The 12,490-nt window shown below is 46.1% G+C and overlaps 1 protein-coding gene across 1 annotated transcript in view; it reads left to right on the top strand.

Annotated features, from left to right (window-relative positions):
• Window positions 1-2,140: 2,140 nt before the first annotated feature.
• LOC142652801 (cytochrome c oxidase subunit 4 isoform 1, mitochondrial-like) overlaps window positions 2,141-12,490 on the top strand; it is a 142,216-nt gene continuing 131,866 nt past the window's right edge. Inside the window, exon 1 of the mRNA XM_075828482.1 lies at window positions 2,141-2,178. The gene's annotated coding sequence lies outside the window, so the exon portion shown is untranslated. The remainder of the gene's footprint in view (window positions 2,179-12,490) is intronic.

Genomic DNA, 12,490 nt, shown 5'->3' with positions numbered 1-12,490 from the left:
CAACCCTCATTAACCATTTTATTAATAAAAAAAAAGCTGTCATCGAAGTAGTCCTGGAATCCGCCGTAGTCCAACGACCGAACCTGTAAGAAAACACACAAAAAATGATTAGTAACACATGTGTTAGGGTATGTGCGCACACACACTAATTACGTCCGTAATTGACGGACGTATTTCGGCCGCAAGTGCCAGACCGAACACAGTGCAGGGAGCCGGGCCCCTAGCGTCGTACTTATGTACGACGCTAGGAGTCCCTGCCTCGCTGCCAGACAACTGTCCCGTACTGAAAACATGTTTACAGTATGGGACAGTTGTCCTGCAGCGAGCCAGGGACTCCTAGCGTCGTACATAACTATGATGCTAGGAGCCCGGCTCCCTGCACTGTGTTCGGTCCGGTACTTGCGGCCGAAATACGTCCGTCAATTACGGACGTAATTAGTGTCTGTGCACGTACCCTAAGGCTTAGATACAGGGCCCATGTGTGATACTGTCTGTGGGACCCTGTATCTAAGCCTACCACAAGGTAGGCTTAGATACAGGGTCCAGCAGACAGTAATCTTATACAGTATAAGATTACTGTGTGCTGGGGCCCTGTATCTAAACCTACAGTGTGGTAGGCTTAGATACAGGGCCCAGCAGACAGGATCACGCATGGGCCATGTATCTAAGCCTACCATGTGATTGGCTTAGATACAGGGCCCAGCAGACAGGATCACACAATCTGTGATCCTGTCTCATGGGCCCCCTAAGCCTGCTACATCGTAGGCTTAGGGGTTGTGCAGTCCCTAAACATTGATGGCCTATCCTCAGGATAGGCCATCAATAGCTGATGTGTCGCCCGGGACCCGCAAATCAGCTGTTTTGAAGGGGCCGCAGCACTCGTACGAGAGCTGCTCCCCCTTCATTTCACTACTCGCCCACACTGTGAATCGCCGACACCGATTCACAGTGTGACCGGAATGAAGTGACAGGAATGAAGGGGAGCAGCTCTCGTACGAGTGCTGCGGCCCCTTCAAAACAGCTGATTGGCGGGTCCCGGGAGTCAGACCCCGCCAGTCAGGGCTAACCTTACCTTCCTCTTCGGCCGCGGCGGGAGTTCTGTCGTCTCGATGCTGTGCGCGGCGGCATAGCGCTGTGACGTCATGCGCTGCGCACAGCGCTTGACGTCAGGACCTCCGCTGCGATCCGGAACCAGGAAGGTAAGTAAAGTATGTTACTATAGTAACAGGGGCCCGCGGCCCGAGTTACTATAGTAACTTTTTATTGATGTGGTGCGGGGGGCCGTGGGCCCCCCTGGCTTCGGGGCCCGGTCGCAATTCCGACCCCTATAGCTACGCCAGTGCATACCGTGGTTTGTGGCACCTGTAATTCCATACTAGTCAGCCTGGTCGACTTTCTAGGACTACGCTCGTACACGGCTCAAATTCTGTTCACTGTCTCTTCTGAAGTCTTTGTGCAGCCCGGACTTTTCCCATGACAAACACCCAATGCGAAATACAGTTTCGATGCAGAACACATTTACCAAATTTATTCTGAAAGTTTCGCTGTACTGTCACAACAGACCCGTTCTTGCAAAATTCCAACACGCAAAAAACTTTTTCTAGCTGCGATGTCGCCATCTTATGTCACACTATATAATCACATTTCACATTTGGATCTTGAAAATGAAAGCTGTGCTGTGATTGGTTGCTATGGGCAACTAAGCCAGTTTTATTTGATTTTCAGTCACTAGCCATCTATCACTGATGATACTTTAACTACAGGCCTTTATTTTTGCTCCATCCTTTTTGAATCACCCTGTATATTGGAAAGATATGCACCTCTTCCGTGTATTGGACCCACTACTAGTTTTAACTTCAAAATACCCACCAAATACTGACTAAAAGCATACAGCGTATCCGCCATGGGCGCTGCAGGGAATTCCGTCCGAAAAACCGCACCAAATTGTGGTGCAGTTTTTCGGCTGGAATGTCCACTGCGGAAAACTGCACATAGAAAAAAAACGTTTCATACTTACGTAACCATGGCGATGCATCCCTCTGCCGTCCTGCAGGCTGGTCTGCTGGGATGACGTTTCATCCCATGTGACCACCACAGCCTGTGATTGGCTGCAGCGGTCACAGGGGATCAAATGCCATCCCAGGAGGCCGGGCTGGACGAAGACGCACATAATTCTTGGTAAGTAGAAGATTTTTTTTCTCAGTTGCAATTTTTGCGGCGGAATCGCAGCTTTTCTGATGCAAAAGTCGCAGCATCTGCTATTTGTTGCGGGTTTTACCTCCTCGTTGAATTCAATGGGGAAAACCCGCAAAAAAAAGCAGCAATTACGCAAATGACACGCTACAGATTAAACAACCGCACCACATGTCAATTTCTGAGCATTTTTTCTGCTTATCATTTACGCGGCATGTGGATGAGATTTGTTCATAACTCATCCACTCTGCTGTTACTGTATAAGGTCTTATTCACACGAACTTGTCCGTTTTGCGCGCGCAAAAGTTCAGTGTGGCATCTGTATATGGTGCATGGCTGCGTGATTGTGACACTCTTTTTATGTTACGAAACAGTAAAGAAGGAGGGGCTTTTAGGTTTCCCTTCACTTTTTTAACAACTGTAGCGCGAATCACACGCGTCACCCGGATGTGCTTCCGTGTGCCGTGTGCGATTTGCACACACCCATTGACTTCAATGGGTGCGTGCTGCGCGAAACACGGGCAAGTATAGGACATGTCGTGAGTTTTACGCAGCGGACACATGCTGCATGAAAATCACTGACAGTCTGAGCGTCCCCATAGCCTACCATAGGTTCGTGCGATGCGCGTGACTTTCACGCACGTATCGCGGACGTAATATACGTTCGTGTGAATAAGCCCTAATGCTGCAGATTTTCCTTAACGAAATCCGTTGCGGAAAATCCGCAGTATTGATGCTATATGTGAAACCTTCTTATTTAAGAAGAAATGGTAGCTTATTACATTCATTCTCACAATGCTACATGGTTCATTATATCCCATACACGATCACCAGATTTATATGTAAAGTATTTCCATCTTACGACTTACCTTACTCGCTATAGGGTCTTGTCCATGTCAGTGATAAAATGTCTGCATGTTGTTATCGCCTTGAGATCTCTGAGAGCGCAGAGAGAAGGAGTTTCAGGAGAACAGGTGGGACTGGTCTAACAACTTAGGAGAAGGCTGGTTAGTTTACCATTACACAAGTGACACCCTTCACTACCTACAACGCTCCTAGTTTCTGGCAAAGGGGTTCTTGGGTGATAGTGTCAATTATTTTATAGTATAGTTTATTTCAGATAAGTCAGGTAAAGTATGTATAACATACACTGGCTCTAGGTTCATGGTAGATTTTACTCTAGAAACGAACACACAAACATGCGTGCATATCTGATCTGTCTACATATACAAAGCTGATCTTGTAATCATTTCTGAGTTTGCTCTTTATATAACTCAAGAAAGACATGAATAAACCACAGGTAAAGATAGAGTAAAATGTAAACTATGACAGATTAGTAAAATAACATACTATACTTCACTAGACATGTAAATGTTACACCAATTAACATCTAAAAGAGTTGTACAAATTATAGACACAGATGAAGATACAGATATATCTAACCTAAGATCACTTTCACATGGCAGTAATTTAGTCAGTATTTTGTGTCAGTATTTGTAAGCCAAAAGCGGGTGTGGGACACAAACAGAGAATAAGTATAATAAAAATATTTCTACCTCTTCCATGGTTACGTTCCAGTCCTGTTTTTTGGTTCAGGTGTATTCTAAAAGTGTGTCATATTAACATACGCAGGGTAGGTATATATCTGCATACCTTGTTTTTTTGTGTATGGAATAGCGTAGTAGACTTCACTATTCTTCGCTGGGGCATACAGTGGAGAAACGTATACCGCACAGTATATGTTTTTTTTATTATACAGTGGCGTATGTCTCAGATTTTTGTTCTAAGTATATGTTAGGAAATCCGCAAAATGGATCAAGTCCTCATAAAGGTACTTTGACGTAAAAATAAAAAAGTTATGGTTCTCGGAATGTGGCAATGCAAAAACAAGTTTTATTCTATTCAAAATCCTTTAGGCCTGATGCACACAAACGTATTTTTGTCCTCCCGTAAATACTGGCGTAAATACGGGTCCTTGGTCACACGTATTCACCCCGTATTGCACCAGTATTTAAGGACCCGTGCCCGTTAATACAAGTCCGGTGTCACCCGTATTCCACCCGTATTTACGGGCACGTTTTCGCTGCAAAATTACACTGCAGTAATCGGCAGCCCTTCTCTCTATCAGTGCAGGATAGAGAGAAGGGACAGCCCTTTCCGCAGAAAAAGTAAAAGAAATTCATACTTACCCGGCCGTTGTGATTGGCTGCAGCGGTCACATGGGCTGAAACGTCATCCCAGGAGGCCGGACTGGAGGAAGAAGCAGGGAGTTCTGGGTAAGTACGAACGTCTTGTTTTTTGTTTTTTTTTACAGGTTGCTCTATATTGTGATCGGAAGTCACTGTCCAGGGTGCTGAAACAGTTACCGCCGATCGTTTAACTCTTTCAGCACCCTGGACAGTGACTATTTACTGACATCGCCTAGCAACGCTCCCGTAATTACGGGTGCACACACGTAGTCACCCGTAATTACGGGAGCCCCATAGACTTCTAAGGGCCTGCCCGTGCCATAATTACGGCCTTAAATAGGACATGTTCTATATTTTTCAACGGCACGGGCACCTTCCCATAAGCAAACTAATGAAGGCCCCCAGGTCCGCCATCTTTGTGCACCTGCGGCAGGGCTTAATAGATACCTGTCAGAATCACGATATACTGCAATACATTAGTAATGATTGCTGGTTGAAGTCCCCTAGGGGGACTAATAAAAAAGGTAAAAATGAGTCAAATAAAGTGTTTTTTTATGTAAAAAAAAAAAATAATAATTAAAAAATGAAAAGTAAAAAAAAAAACCTTTTCCCATTTTCCCCCTGTTAAAGGGGGTCGCCCCCTCTTTCTAACGATTTAAATGCTGCGATGCCGCTCGTTACTCTGAATCGTCGGCTGTAACAAACAGCCGACACCGGCATCGTATGGAGAGGGTTCACTCCTTGAGCCCGTTCCATACTTCCTCTACCCGACTTTGGTGTATGGATACGTCAAATGTCGGGAAGGGGTTAATAACCCGTAGAATAAAGTTAAAATGTTACTTCTGCCACAAGATGAACGTTGTGAAAAAAACTAAACAAATTATCAATGGTGAAATTGCTGTTTGTCACGACTATGGGGTATGTGAACCCACTAGGCCGCTCCGCCGTAGCAGAGTAGCATCTGGTCAAACGAGAGTCAATAATAGTCCCTGAGGCGAGAGTACCTGGATAGCTGGCTTGTGCCGCATTATCAGAAGCTGGCTGGTGCCGGACTATCAGAAGCTGACCTGTGCTGGAAAACTGGATTTGTCTCCGATACAGGATACGGAACTGTAGACGTCACGGACACTTGACACGAACACCGGACACTGATAATGAAGACGTCCAGGACACTTGGTACGGACACTGGACACTTGATTTGGCTTGGACACCGGACACTTGACTTGGCACGGACACCGGACACTTGACTTGGCACAGACACTGGACACTTGACTTGACAACGAACACGGACACTGGATATAGGATACAAGATACAGGATATACACCGCGTTCCAAATTATTATGCAAATGTTATTTTTCGCTGATTTTCCTAAATAGTCGATGCAAATGACAGTCAGTATAATCTTCAAGCCATCAACCGTTGGCGTATAATGCGAATTTTATTGAACAAATCTCCTAATGATAACAGATTTTTTTTTAGAAGTAAAAAACTCAAAATGCACAGTTTCACATTATTATGCACAACAGAGATCAAAATATTTTAAAGGTTGTAAAGAGAACTAAAATGGTAATTTGTTGAATTTGCAGCATCAGGAGATCATATTTACAGAAATCAAAAGCTCTTTCAATCGAAAAAAACTTAACAGGCCACGTTACATGTTAACATAGGACCCCTTCTTTATTATCACCTTCACAATTCTTGCATCCATTGAATCTGTGAGTATTTGGTTTCTGCTTGAATATCTTTGCAGGATGTCAGAATAACCTCCCAGAGCTTCTGATTTGATGTGAACTGCCTCTCACCCTCATAGATTGCTTGAGGATGCTCCAAAGGTTCTCAATAGGGTTGAGGTCAGGGGAACATGGGGGCCACACCATGAGTTTCTCTCCTTTTATGCCCATAGCAGCCAATGACACAGAGGTATTCTTTGCAGCATGAGATGGTGCATTGTCATGCATGAAGATAATTTTGCTACGGAAGGCACGGTTCTTCTTTTTGTACCACGGAAGAAAGTGGTCAGTCATAAACTCTACGTACTTTGCAGAGGTCATTTTCACACCTAAAGGGGCCTACCAGCTCTCTCCCCATGATTCCAGCCCAAAACATGACTCCGCCACCGCCTTGCTGATGTCGCAGCCTTGTTGGGACATGGTGGCCATTCACCAACCATCCACTACTCCATCCATCTGGACCATCCAGGGTTGCACGCCACTCATCAGTAAACAACACGGTTTGAAAATTAGTCTTCATGTATTTCTGAGCCCACTGTAACCGTTTCTGCTTGTGAGCATTGTTTAGGGGTGGCCGAATAATAGCTTTATGTACACTTGCAAACCTCTGGAGGATCCTACACCTTGAGGTTCGCGGGACTCCAGAGGCACCAGCGGCTTCAAATACCTGCTGCTTTGCAATGGCATTTTAGCAGCTGCTCTCCTAATCCTATTACTTTGTCTGGCAGAAACCTTCCTCATTATGGCTTTATCTGAACGAACCCGTCTGTGCTCTGAATCAGCCGCAAATCTTTTCACAGTACGATGATCACGCTTAAGATTTTTTGATATATCCAATGTTTTCATACCTTGTCCAAGGTATTGCACTATTTCACGCTTTTCGGCAGCAGAGAGAACCTTTTTCTTTCCCATATTGCTTGAAACCTGTGGCCTGCTTAATAATGTGGAACGTCCTTCTTAGGGGATGTTCACACGGAGTATTTTGCCGAGTTTTTTGACACGGAAACCGCGTCGCAAAACTCGGCATAAACGGCTCGAGAACGCCTCCCATTGATTTCAATGGGAGGCGTCGGCGTCTTTTTCCCGCGAGCAGTAAAACTGCCTCGCGGGAAAAAGAAGCGACATGCCCTATCTTCGGGCGCTTCCGCCTCTGACCTCCCATTGACTTCAATGGGAGGCAGAGAAAGCGTATTTCGCGCTGTTTTATGCCCGCGGCGCTCAAAGGCCGCGGGCGAAAATCGCCGCGAAAATCGGCGTGCAGGGAGAGGAAAATCTGCCTCAAAGTTCCAAACGGAATTTTGAGGCACATATTCCTCCCCAAAATACTCCGTGTGAACATAGCCTTTAGTAGTTTTCCTTTGATTGGGCACACCTGGCAAACTAATTATCACAGGTGTCTGAGATTGGTTAGGGTATGTTCACACACACTAATTACGGACGTAATTCGGGCGTTTTTACCCCGAATTACGTCCGAAAAATGCGCCTCAATAGCGTTAACAAACATATGCCCATTGAAAGCAATGGGCTGACGTTTGTCTGTTCACATGAGGCGTATATTTACGCGCCGCTGTCAAATGACGGCGCGTAAAGGGACACCCGCGTCAAAGAAGTGACCTGTCACTTCTTGGGGCGTAATTGGAGCCGTTTTTCATTGACTCCAATGAAAAGCAGCGCCAATTACGTCCGTAATGGACGCGGCGTTCAAGCGCCTGCACATGCTGTTACGGCTGAAATTACGGGGATGTTTCCTCCTGAAAACATCCCCGTAATTTCAGCCGTTACGGACGCTGTCGTGTGAACATACCCTTACAATGATCCAAAGAGCCCTAAGGGTATGTTCACACGGCCTATTTACGGACGTAATTCGGGCGTTTTTGCCCCGAATTACGCCCGAAAATAGCGCCTCAATAGCGCTGACAAACATCTGCCCATTGAAAGCAATGGGCAGACGTTTGTCTGTTCACACGAGGCGTATATTTACGCGCCGCTGTCAAATGACGGCGCGTAAATAGACGCCCGCGTCAAAGAACTGACCTGTCACTTCTTTGGCCGTAATTGGAGCCGTTATTCATTGACTCCAATGAATAGCAGCGCTAATTACGGCCGTAATTGACGCGGCGTTCAAGCGCCTGCACATGCCGGTACGGCTGAAATTACGGGGATGTTTTCAGGCTGAAACATCCCCGTAATTTCAGCCGTAACGGACGCCCTCGTGTGAACATACCCTAAGGATATGTTCACATGCTGAGCCGAAAACGTCTGAAAATACGGAGCTGTTTTCAAGGGAAAACAGCACCTGATTTTCAGTAGTTTTTTGAGCAACTCGTGTTTTTCGCGGCGTTTTTCGCGCCGTTTTCGCGCCGTTTTTTCGGCCGTTTTTGGAGCTGTTTTCAATAGAGTCTATGAGAAAACGGCTCCAAAAACGTCCCAAGAAGTGTCCTGCACTTCTTTTGACGAGGCTGTAATATTACGCGTCGTCTTTTGACAGCGACGCGTAAAATGACAGGTCGTCGGCACAGTACATCGGCAAACCCATTGAAAGTAATGGGCAGATGTTTGCCGACGTATTGGAGCCGTCTTTTCAGGTGTAATTTGAGGCGTAAAACGCCTCCATTACGCCTGAAAATAGGTTGTGTGAACCCAGCCTAAGGGTATGTGCACACGTAGTGGCCAAAAACGTCTGAAAATATGGAGCTGATTTCAAGGGAAAACAGCCCCTGATTTTCAGACGTTTTTTGAGCAACTCGCTTTTTTGCGGCGTTTTTTACGTCCGTTTTTGGAGCTGTTTTCATTGGAGTCTATGAGAAAATGCCTCCAAAAACGTCCAAAGAAGTGTCCTGCACTTCTTTGACGAGGCAGTCATTTTACGCGTCGTCGTTTGACAGCTGTCAAACGACGACGCGTAAATTACAGGTCGTCAGCACAGTACATCGGCAAACCCATTCAAATGAATGGGCAGATGTTTGCCGACGTATTGGAGCCGTATTTTCAGGCGTAAATCGAGGCATAATACGCCTCGTTTACGCCTGAAAATAGGTCGTGTGAACCCAGCCTAAGGCTGGATTCACACGAACGTGGCGTTTTGTGCGCGCAAAAACCACTTGACAGCTCCGTGTGTTATCGGTGTATGATGCGCGGCTGCGTGATTTTCGCGCAGCCGCCATCATAGAGATGAGTCTAGTCGACGTCAGTCACTGTCCAGGGTACTGAAAGAGTTAACTGATCGGCAGTTAACTCTTTCAGCACCCTCAACAGTGAATGCCGATCACAATATCGAGAAACCTGTTAAAAAAAAAGAAAAAGTTCGTACTTACCGAGAACTTCCCTCCCGGCCGTTGCCTTGGTGACGCGTCCTTGGTGACGTGCCTCTCTTGACATCTGGCCCCACCTCCCTGGATGACGCCGCAGTCCATGTGACCGCTGCAGCCTGTGCTTGGCCTGTGATTGGCTGGAGCTGTCACTTGGACTGAATTGTCATCCCGGGAGGTCAGACTGGAGGAAGAAGCCGGGAGTTATCGGTAATTCAGAACTTCTTTTTTTTTTACATGTTCATGTATATTGGGATCGGAAGTCACTGTCCAGGGTGCTGAAACTGTTTAACTCTTTCAGCACCCTGGACAGTGACTATCTCCTGACGTCGCGTACCGGAAATTTTTTTGCCGGGTTCGGCCAAAACGAGTTCGGCCGAACCCGGTGAAGTTCGGTTCGGTTGTCCGGGTTCGCTCATCTCAAAGACACTCCGTTTGGATGTTTGTAAACAGAAAAGCACGTGGTGCTTTTCTGTTTACATTCATCCTTTTGACTGCTCTTGCGCGAATCACGCAGTTCGCACGGAAGCACGCGTGGTTTTCACGCACCCATTGACTTCAATGGGTGCGTGATGCGTGCAAAACGCCGAAAGAACGGACATGTGGTGACATTTTTCAGCGGACTCACGCTGATGAAAAATCACGGACATGTCTGCACGGCCCCATAGACACATATAGGTCCGTGCAACGCGCGTGCAAATCACGCGCGTTGCACGGACGTTTTTCCCGTTCGTCTGAATAAAGCCTAAAACTAATAATTAAATGTTTATGACACTTAATTCCACTGTGCATAATAATTTGGAACACGGTGTAGGTTAATGCTTGGGAACTTTTGCAGACCAACTCAGGGTTAGGCCTCGTTTACACGTGCGTGATATACGTGCGTGCGACGTGCGTGCTTTTCACGACGCGTGCCGTACACACCTATAATAGTTTATGGAGGCATGCAGACAGTCCGTGAGTTTTGATCAGCGTGAGTGCGCTGAAAAAAACTCACGACATGTCCTATCTTTGTGCGCTGTTCACGCATCACGCACCCATTGAAGTCAATGGATGCGTGAAAGCCATGCATGACGCACGGAAGCACTTCCGTGCGAACTGCGTGATTTGCGCAACAGCTGTCAAACTCTGAATGTAAACAGAAAAGCACCACGTGCTTTTCTGTTTACAAACATCCAAACGGAGTGTCATAATGATGGCGGCTGCGCAAAAATCACGCAGCCGCGCATCATACACTGATGACACACGCAGCTGTTAAGTGCCTTTTGCGCACGCAAAACGCACACGCTCGTGTAAATCAGGCCTTAGACACAACATTAGAATACCTATGAAGACATATAAAGACAACAATACTAGAAGTGTAAATAACCATAGTACAAGTAAAGCACTAACCAATATCAATAAAATATCTTTATTTGGAAAATATTTAAAAACATACATAGACCATCACATATAATATAAAACAACACATAATAAAAATTTGGTAGTAGTATCAAGGAGCAACAAATATATCATATTATACATCCATGGAATCAAACAGTGTATTGTCAAGGTATTGAAAATACTGTACAAGAATACCTCAACGGTATACTAAATATGTACACACTGGACAAAAATACAAATGACAGTGTCAGAGAGACTGATCCAAGATATAAAAAATATATAAAGTCAGGATCAGATCCATGTCAAATACCAACCCATATTCTGCATGTCTGCCTTAGACACAACATTGCTCAGGCAATGAGGAGGTGGGCAGAGTTCCTTTTAAAGTCCCAGGTGTGCTGGGACTGGTTTGTGGTGAAATTCCTGGTGCGCACTAGGCCCTTTAGGACCGGGGACAAGCGAGCGCGTCGGCCAGAGGAGAGAGCAGTGTGTGCCGGCGTCTCAGGGGAAGGAGACGCCGGCAAGGCTTCAGAGTCCTGCGGTCGCGGCTGCCGAAAAGTGGGGAATTCCGGCGGTCAGCGACCGCGGGCTTTACAGTACGCTCCCTCTGCTTAGGTCCAGAGCATAGGAGGAACTTCTTTATGAGAGCTGGGGCATCCACATTCTCTTCAGGTTCCCAGGACCACTCCTCGGGACCAAAAGCCTTCCAATTCACCAGGTAGAAGTTCTTCCCTCCTACCTTCTTGTAGTCCAAGATCTCCTTGACCTCGAAGACATCAGAAGAACCGCTGGGAGCAATTGCAGAGTCAGGAGATTTACCGTACTGATTTCGTACCACAGGCTTCAGGAGGACACATGGAAAAAATTGGGAATCTTGAGAGTAGGGGGTAGCCGTAGCTTGTAAAACAGAGTCTGGTTGATTTGTTGCAGATCTTCAAAGGGACCAAGAAATCTGGGAGCGAATTTGTAGGAGGGAATTTTCAGACAAATATTTTTAGAAGACAACCAGACTTTGGCTCCGGGAAGAAACTGAGGAGGAAGTCTTCTCTTCCCATCGGTATATTTCTTCATGCGATTCACTGCCTGCAGGATCACAGACTTGGTTTGCTGCCAGTCCTGAAGAAAGCTTCCAAAAGAAGAATTGGCTGCAGGCACTTGAGATGTAGCTGGTATAGGAGGAGGAACATGTGGATGTTGGCTGTAAACAATAAAAAATGGAGAAGGAGCGGTAGACTCACTCGCGTGATTATTGTAAGAGAATTTGGCCCACGAAGAAGATACACCCAATTGTCGTGTTGAACCGATATAAAATAATAGTTATTTTCTAGCTCTTGATTAATCCTTTCAATTTAGCCATTGGATTGTGGGTGATATGCAGAAGAAAAGACCAATTTCACATCTAAGAGTTTACTCAGGGCTCTCCAGAACTTAGACGTGAATTGTACACCCCGATCAGACACGATATGGAGGAACAGTCCGTGTAGACGAAAAATATGTTGAACAAACAAATTTGCCAGGCGAGGAGCTGAGGGAAGGCCAGACAGAGGAACAAAATGTGCCATCTTAGAAAAAGGATCCACCACGACCCAGACAGTGGTACAAGCAGCAGAGGAGGAAGATCTGTAATAAAATCCATGGCAATATGTTGCCAGGGACCATCAGGAACAGGCAGAGGTTGGAGTAGAC

Source organism: Rhinoderma darwinii, chromosome 5 (genome assembly GCF_050947455.1).
Source record: "Rhinoderma darwinii isolate aRhiDar2 chromosome 5, aRhiDar2.hap1, whole genome shotgun sequence".
NCBI classification, from domain to species: domain Eukaryota; kingdom Metazoa; phylum Chordata; class Amphibia; order Anura; family Rhinodermatidae; genus Rhinoderma; species Rhinoderma darwinii.
This window is presented reverse-complemented; position numbering and strand designations above follow the sequence as displayed.